This window comes from Carya illinoinensis, chromosome 12 (assembly GCF_018687715.1).
Source record: "Carya illinoinensis cultivar Pawnee chromosome 12, C.illinoinensisPawnee_v1, whole genome shotgun sequence".
Lineage (NCBI taxonomy): Eukaryota > Viridiplantae > Streptophyta > Magnoliopsida > Fagales > Juglandaceae > Carya > Carya illinoinensis.
This window is the reverse complement of record NC_056763.1, coordinates 24,309,935-24,318,412: the sequence shown is the minus strand read 5'-3', so window position 1 is coordinate 24,318,412 and position 8,478 is coordinate 24,309,935. Positions and strand designations below refer to the sequence as shown.

Sequence of the window (8,478 nt, the reverse complement as noted above, 5' to 3'; positions counted from 1 at the left end):
GATTATTTATTACATATTTATTTATCATCAAATGATGATAAATGTATTATATCATATATAGTGAAATAGTAATATGGTACGTAACATTACTCGTGATAAAATATTTTTGAATGGACAAGAACCTCAAGGACAATAATAGTGGAAGACAATAAACAATAGTCTAGGATCTGTTTTGAGTAATCTAAGATTCCTACTCGAATCCTAAGGTTTAAATTATTTATTAGACAATAATAACGTAAAATTCATTTTATGTCTGACATACTTTTTATTACAGATCTTATATTTCCCACAAAAAATCTAAAAAATCTAAAACGGTATGCAAAACTATGTAAGTTTGCTTTAAGTTTACCACCAATGTAATATTCTAGTTGGTACGAGTTAAGTATTTTATGATTTTGAGATTAGAAGTTCGAGTTAGGATATACGTTGAAATTATTTATAGTAGTAAAACTTGACATTTGGATTATAAGATAAGTTTTGGATCAGTTGAATATTTTGGAAGTGTTATAGTGACGGGCTCGCCCTTTGTATAGTAGTTAGAGCTCACATTAAATATTCTACAGTAGGAACGAGCTCATATAATCATGTTTAAAGAAAATTGCTATGCTAATCACCCCTGCTTTCCCTTTTAATGAGAAAAAAAAAAGTTTGCTTTTAAGTTCACTCACACTTTAAAAAAACAAAAAGCAAAATGTAAGCTGGAGTAAAACTTATAAAGGTTGTGTGTTCTGTGTGAGGAGCCACCGTTGGGTGCAGGAAGCATTGTGCGAAAGCATGCGATTTTCATTGCCTATGGAGTACGACAATAGGCATCATTAGCCAAATCACATACATCCTATGTTACTTTAATCCAACGGCCGAGGAAAAAGAAAAAAGAATAGAGAAATGATGTTTACATTCCTAGTTGTGCAAGTGCTGCATAATTTTTTTGAAAAAATTAAATTAATAAGGAACCTACATAAAAAATTAAAAAAAAAATTTAATCGTAAACCTCACTCTTTTTCAAAGTGATTGCGCGACGTTTACATATTCTATTCCACGACTGTATATAGCATTATTAAAAAAAAAAACAAAAAACCATGATATGTTGCTATTAAGGACTTCCATTGCCACAAATTTTTTGTTAAGAAAAATTTATTTATAAGTCGGTGTATAAAACAAACATTTAATGTCGTTGATATGATAGAATTTGATTTGCAAGAAAAGTTTATAATTCAAATATCTTATAAGTTAAATATTAATATGTTATAAATAATGTGTTTTTCACTGACTTATATGTAGAAGTAGTATTTCTATTCTTAAGGTTCAATATATATTCAGAATTTAGAAAAAAGTAATTTCTTCTTTTAAATTCTTGCATCTCCTTTGATATAATTAAGAGATATTTAAAATAAAATAGAATCGATAAGCATTGTAAATTAATGTGTATCTTCGTAATGCTTCTACAATTTAAGTCATTATTAAGTATTTTCAAATTACGAAGACATGATATTCTCGTTCTCTTGTAATAAGTATCATATCAATTAAAATTAATAATTATAATTATATGGCATGTCGTGAAAGAATGAAAGTAGTAAATTAAGAAAAATTTAATTGTAAGCGATTATGTGCACTAATACGTGCGCATATTCAACATGATTGATAAGAAATCAGACTTTAATCAAAATAGTACTAATTCAAATTTTGAATATAAAAATATCAGTATTATTACGCAAATTTATATTTGAATTCGGTGATTCGCTTATACATCACAAAACTCATTAAGTTATTGTACTCTAAAAATACCTAATAACTGTTCCTGAACTTGTCTAAAATACTTTACGAAACATGAGGATGAGGAAATTCAAAGACAAAAACATCATAAGCATACGAGAACACAAACAAAATAAACCACTTGTTGTCACCCACTTTGTATTCACCATCTATTTTTGGTGAGGTCCCAACGCTACAGCGTTTGCCCTCTTTTCAACAATCGATTTGGGCATTGGAGGGACTTTTTCATTAGCATGATCAATGGCTCCTCATAAACTCCACATTCCTTTTACCCATCATCCAATTTGATTTAGAATCAAGCAAACTATTATATTATGAAAAATGTTAAAAGCTATAGGATCTTATAAAAGTAATCTCACAAATTATGACATGATTTTATATGATCCATTAAATCTATTTTACTATAAAAATAATCTTACAATCTAACGTACCATATCATATAAAGCCAGTTTGAGGATTTACTTTTGTAAATCTTTTTGTACCCAAACCATTTATCTTATATTTTTACTTGTAACTATCAAACACTAAAATATATTTACTGCTACTTGAAAAGCAAAAAATAAATACAATATTGAATTTACCTTAGGAGCTAGGCTATTTTGATAATAAAATGAGATGAAATGGTTTTAGATGAAAGTTAAAAATTAAATAAAATATTATTATTTTTTGAGATTTAGGACTAGTTTGAGTGGTAATACTTCACTACTATTCAATACTTTTTTATTATTTACAGAGTATCTAAAATTACATTACTATCCAAATACAACTATTAAAAATTTGAATTGAAATTTAAAAAATTAAATTATTTATTATATTTTATTTAAAAATTTAAAAAAATTATAATAATAAAACAAGATAATTTCTAAATCCAAACAATTCCTTAATCAAATAACAAAATTAAGATCCAAGCAAAATAATAGGATTCTTTCCCTAGCACTGTCATTGTTATTGCCAAATACTTAAAAACAAACAAAAACAAAAGCTCCAAAACACTCTAGTTTGGGCATTGATCCGATGGGTCTAATCAGTGCCCAATATCAGTCAAATCCAAATTGCCTAAAGATACTATTTTCTTCAAAATGCCAATCATTGATTTGATTGTTCATTCTAAAATCTAAAGTTAAATAAATAAATAAATAAATTATTTCTTCAATAGGGAGAGGGGCTCTTTCTCCGCAACCCCACCACCGTGACCCATGCATCAACGTCTGTGTAACCTTATCTCGTCAGACTTTGGGGAGGTAGGCCCCACGCGGTGGACTCCTTCATCGGGTGCCTCCAAGTGCTCAAAATAAAACCAGTGTGGGGGCCCCAGATCTTCCCAATTGCTCTCTACCTCAGTACTCCCAGTTGTCGTTTTGTCTCTCCTCCCCAGTTGGGCCGTGGATAGTGGCGCGTGAGTCTTACTCTCCAGTGTGGGCCACTGGGATAGATAAGTAAGCTTCTGAGTTCTGATGATGGATGGTGGTTGTTTCATGGGGTCATATGATTTATGTTTTGACTTTGGGAAATCTTTTATGATGGGGACCCCATCATGCATCAGATGCTGATGCCTAACCAAACTGACTGTATCAGATTTTGTATATCGGACGGCTCCGGGGTCCCCACTTGTCTTCCTGTTTATGGGTGCCACGTGTCCACATCTCAATCCCTCCGCATTTGAACTTTGGAAAAACATGTCAGAAACCTTTGCGTAATTTCGGAATCGGAGGTTTGGCAAGTGGAAAGTGAGTCTCATCATATTTTGTTATTATAATTATTTTAAATTTTTATATAAAATATAATAAATATTTAATTTATTTAAATATCAATTTAACTTTTTTTTTAAATCTTAAAATCATAATAATATTAAAAATAATATTTTAAATTTTCATATAAAATTAAAAATTTTCATCCAACTCTCTAAACTTTTTTTTATAAGTAAAAATATTATATATATATATATATATTTATTGATAGGAGTAACCAACTACACTGAATGTCTACAAGAAAACACTTAACTCATATTAGAGTACCTTGAATCACCCAAAAGCCTAGGTTAAGTTTGAATGTTGAGAAGTATAAGATATATTGTGAATAGTAGTAAAAAAAATAAATAAAAAGTAATAATAGAATATTAAATAGTAGTAAAAATTAATGAATAATAGTAAAAAATAAGTGAAAAGTAATAATAAAGTAATGAATAATAATGAAGTATATCGAAAAGTGTTGAGATACTTTCAGTACCCAAATACACCAAACCCTAATTGGAATGGAATACATCTCTCCAACCCCAACCCCTTGTTTCCGGTACAACTAATTCAAATCCATCTACAAGACCGTCTTCACAAAAAACTCCCTTTAGTCTTCTCTTGACTTGAACTGTCTCTCTTAGCACCATAATTTGTACACATTGTTGTTGTTGTTGTTGTTGTTAAAGTTTTTAAATATTTTTCTTGGTTATATCTACAAAATCTTGGCTTTACAATGTTTTGAAGTTCAATATCAGTTAAGTGAAAAATTCATCATTTATTTTGTATGGATAAATAAAAAATAAAAAATTACCCTTAATTTTAAAGTTCATGGTTTCCTGGCAAGGGAAATTATATATATTTTTGCAGGTTTCAAGTTAATGTTGGTTTCTTTTTATCTTCAAATGGTGGTTGTTGCTCATGTTTAGAATTGCACTCGGAAGTAGAGTTTTCAGTAAAACTCTATTATCAAAAAGATGTTTATTATTTGGTAAGCATGCACCTAAAACGCTTTTAAAGTTAATTATGATAACTTTTAAGAAATGCAATATTATTTTCGTTAACTTTTCAAGAAAAGCTTCAATCTGATTTTTTTTTTTAATTTTTTTTAAGTGTAGTTTCATATATTTTAAGTTGTTTAAAGAAATTTTTATAAAATTTACCAAATATACCAATTTTTTTAAAAGGACTATTAGGCTGTTAAAAACACTTTTTAAACTCCCATATTCAATCCTAAACAGGCTTTTGGTTTCAAAAAATGACATTTGAGTATAGGAAAAATGAGAAAAATGGGATCCCTTTCCATGCGTTTGTATGGATGGATTTGGGAGGAAGATTTGGATTTGAGTATTTAAATCCAATCGCTTGTTTGGATTATATATTAAAAATTGGATTTGCATTTACCACAAAGTCAAACAACCTTTTAAACTCTTTGAAATCCAAATCTAAATTCAAGTTCGGAATTTTCTTAAGTATTAACTATTATCTATCTTTTGATAGGATTTAAGTTTTGAACTAACAATCTCATTTTTCATCCTATTAATTTAGAGGATGATGTCTTATATAATAAGGAAAATACTCTAGTCACAAATGAATTATATAAAAACAATCCTAAAACTGATGTGACTTAATGTGATATGTTAGATTGTAAAGTTACTTTTATTGTAAGTAATGAGAAGTCCCACAAGGCTTAAAAACAAGCTCATCTTGAGTTTTATAAAGAGTTATCCTGTTTCTCCTATTAGGTATTTTAAGGGGAGAAATTGGTGTTTCTACTTGATATCAAAGCAAGTTAACCTATGAACAATGATGGACTCTTGCGAACTACCCATGATGATGACACCGAAAATACTGACCAACACTTAAGGTGGCATATTGAGAAATCCTACGCGACTTAAGAACAAATTCATCATGAGCTCTATAAAGAGTTACCATACTCCTTCTATTAGACATTTTAAGGTAAGAAATGAGTGTTTCTATTGTAAGGAAAATACTTTAACCATAAAAAAGATTACACAAAATTAAACTCATAAATTGATATGGCTTGATGTGATACGTCAGATTATAAAATTACTTTTATTAATAGATTCCATGAAGTCATATCAATTTGTGGGTTTAATTTGTGTAATTTTTTTGTTTTGTATAATTATTTTGTGGATAGAGTAGTACTCATATAAGATAGAATAAAGAGTAGGTCATATAGAACATGAAATTTCTTCATTCCTCACTATCCAATTCAATAGCGATAGCCAATAGTCAATAGATGTTCATAGAAATCCAAGCAAGCAATGGATTATTCTAACTACGTTGTATTTGTTGTCTTTTGTCTTAGGATGTTTCTCAGGACCTCTTCTTCCTTCTGATGGACTTATTGATAAACGTAGCAAGAAAAAACTATAAGGCTTTTCAAAATTGGCAGAAAATAAGACATTGGTAGACGCATACGGCACATTCCTCACTGTGATATGGTGTACCAATATTGGTATCCGTAGACTTTAATACCAAGAAAAATAAATATTGTCCCCCACCGTGGCATGAGAAAGTGAGATGGCCTCCTCGTTCATGCAACCTTAACAAAATATTTTACGTACTATTCGCATAAACATTAAATACACGGACAAAAGCATGCCTTCACAAGGAACCTTTCAGCCCTGCATGGGGGCAAGGGTTCATGCATTTATGTTTTTTTTTTAATAATTTAATAGGAAAGGCTGTCCCTTGCTTTGATTACTGTTCTTGTAATCCATGAGAAAACAAATGCCAAGACATCTATATATATTAAAGTATTTTGTCTACTTTTCTTTTAAAATAATATTTTCTAAAGGAAAACAAAAGGGGGGCTGAAACTGAAAGGTTTAGTGGGAGAAAGTATAGCTGATCTTCCCCTCACATAAGAAACAAACACCAAAAAGAAGAGACAAAAGGCAAAGTTGGAGGAGCATGAGCATCTGGAGATTCTTTGCCCATTTTTTTTGACTTAGATCAGAAGCACCGTTTTCTTGTCTTTCCTTCATACACGTGAGGCGCAAACAGCAATATTTTATCAACAACTTGCTAATCTGTTCGGTGTTGTCTCATCTCTCTTTTGAAATATACACAATTAAAACACATTCCTGCATTTTCTTTTTTCTGTATGTTCATCTTGAGAAAGCAAACTAAACTGTAACTCTACGACTAGTGCAGTTCAGTTCCCTCTAACCATTAAGGCAGGGAGAAGAAATCAATGAAAATAACAAAAGAAAGTATTGCTTGGCAGAGACCAAAAACGATGCTTTAGACACAAAAAAATTCTGAAAAAGTAAATTTACAAACTGACGTGACTTGTTAAGATAAGATAGATTGTAAAACTATTTTTATCATAAAATAAATCTAACACATTATATGAAACTATTGTCAGGTGTTGTTGACTCTCTATTAGTTTCGGGGAAAGGTATTCCCTAAAGCCAATTGTTCTTCCTATTGTAGTAGTGTACCTACTTAGGGTATTAAAAAAGCCATCATTCTCGCAAACTGGAACGTATTTCGTAAAGCCAATATAACTCAATAAAGAAAAGACTTAATAACACTGTTACGCATCCACAATATGGCACACCCAACTCCTGAGTTAAGACATTAATCCTGAAATGCCATGAGAGCCCGAAAAATTTCTATTGAACAAAGATAGCCATCTCAGAAAAATATATAGACTGCGATGTATGCAGAGATTGCTTTGCCTCCTGGAAATTCAAGGCAGTGAATGACTAGTATTTGCTCTAGTAATTTGAGTGAGATTAAATGCTAATGATCACACTAAACCTCAAATTCGAAACTATGGGATCCAATATTCTTCACTATGTTGATATATAGGATACTTCTAATTAAATGTAAAATTTCTTACAATGGTCCTGCATCCCACGTCCACAATGAAAATTACCCATCTCTACTTAAAAGGCAGTTTTTGCTTGGTCACTAGGTAGATACTAAGCTTTTCAGGCATAATTTCATATCATTCGATGTGTATGGCTTCATTGTGCAAACTGAAAGTTTTAAGATCTCTTATTTCAAAAAAGGATTAGGAACACGGAGAGGTTTGTTTGATATCTGATTTATGGTACACATAAAATATAATATGAGCAGAATATACACATTCATTACCTATAACAGCTGTCTGAAGTCTTCTTACAACAATTTAATACAGATCTGTACAGCAAATGCCTGAAACTGATCTTCCCTCCAGTGCCTGATACTGCAAAATTGAACTTCTGAAAATTCCAGTTTCTGATCGATGAATTCAGTTGCACCAGAGCATATCTGCATATGCAGAGAAAAAGACAAGGTGATAGATGGTACTTCCATCAAGTCATTGGACATGGAGAGATAGGCTTCCTCTCACACTGAATACTACTTGTTTTGCAGGGCCAGCAGCCATTTGGTTGAATTGAGAAATTATGTTCAAGAAGAAAGCCCCTGGATTACAATACACTAAACCAAAGTAAATGAAATATAACAGTGTACAACATCATATTGTTAAACATGAAAGGTGTTACCCAAGAGTGAGATTTTTTTTTTTCCTTTTTATTAAGGTAGTTTTTATTAAAGAACAAAAGGGTGTTATCCAAGTTGACAGCGAGTGGTCAAGAGATACACCTAAACATGAAAGGTCAAAAGAATAAGAAAGTCCTGGGAACTAGAAATAGAGAGAGAAAAAAATTTATGAGCCAATATGATAAAGAATATATAGAAAGGTCTTGGAAAAAGAATGAGAAGTGAAGAGAATGTAACCGATATGATACCAAAGCCAAGTTTGACAAAGAAGTTCAATTGGACTCAATTGATTGCATCTTGTGTTGAGAGTGTGGTGGAACAACCCCTTCCTGCAAAGAGGCCCAAAAATGGGTACCCAAAGGACTCCAGATGGATACAGCTCCTCATAGGATAGAGGTGGGGATTTGTTGGGTTCTGCCTTTCAGGTGGTTACTGTAGACGCAGTTTTAGA

At 31.1% G+C, this 8,478-nt stretch overlaps 1 protein-coding gene across 7 annotated transcripts in view; it reads right to left on the bottom strand.

Annotated features, from left to right (window-relative positions):
* Positions 1–7,513: 7,513 nt before the first annotated feature.
* The window catches only part of LOC122289464 (glycerol-3-phosphate acyltransferase ATS12, chloroplastic-like), a 15,958-nt gene continuing 14,993 nt past the window's right edge, over positions 7,514–8,478 (bottom strand). For 3 of the 7 annotated variants that reach the window (XR_006236165.1, XM_043096464.1, XM_043096469.1), the window contains one exon: positions 7,514–7,949. The gene's annotated coding sequence lies outside the window, so the exon portion shown is untranslated. Of the gene's footprint in view, positions 7,965–8,478 lie in introns of all 7 variants that reach the window. The other 4 variants (XR_006236166.1, XM_043096465.1, XR_006236167.1 and 1 more) reach the window with 2 other exon arrangements.